We start from the raw sequence: 261 nt of genomic DNA, 5'->3' as shown, positions 1-261 counted from the left end.
CCCTTCCAGCCCAAATGTCTATGAAATCTATGAAATGTGCAGGGTCAAGCTATGGATCTGATCCAGTGCAGGGTTGGCATGCAGCATGCAGTTGTCCATGGGCACGATCTGGAACATGAGCCTAGCCCCATGTCTAGCTGCAGGCATCAGCCCAACATTATGTGCGTCCTGACACCACTCAACAGATCCAATGGTGGAGTGACCCCACATACTGGCCCCACCATTGACATCACAATCTAACATGTAGGTCTGCCCATGTGA

Source organism: Gavialis gangeticus, unplaced genomic scaffold (genome assembly GCF_001723915.1).
Source record: "Gavialis gangeticus isolate Ggan-Ray unplaced genomic scaffold, GavGan_comp1, whole genome shotgun sequence".
Taxonomy (NCBI): Eukaryota; Metazoa; Chordata; order Crocodylia; family Gavialidae; genus Gavialis; species Gavialis gangeticus.
Note: the sequence above shows the minus strand (reverse complement) of the source record.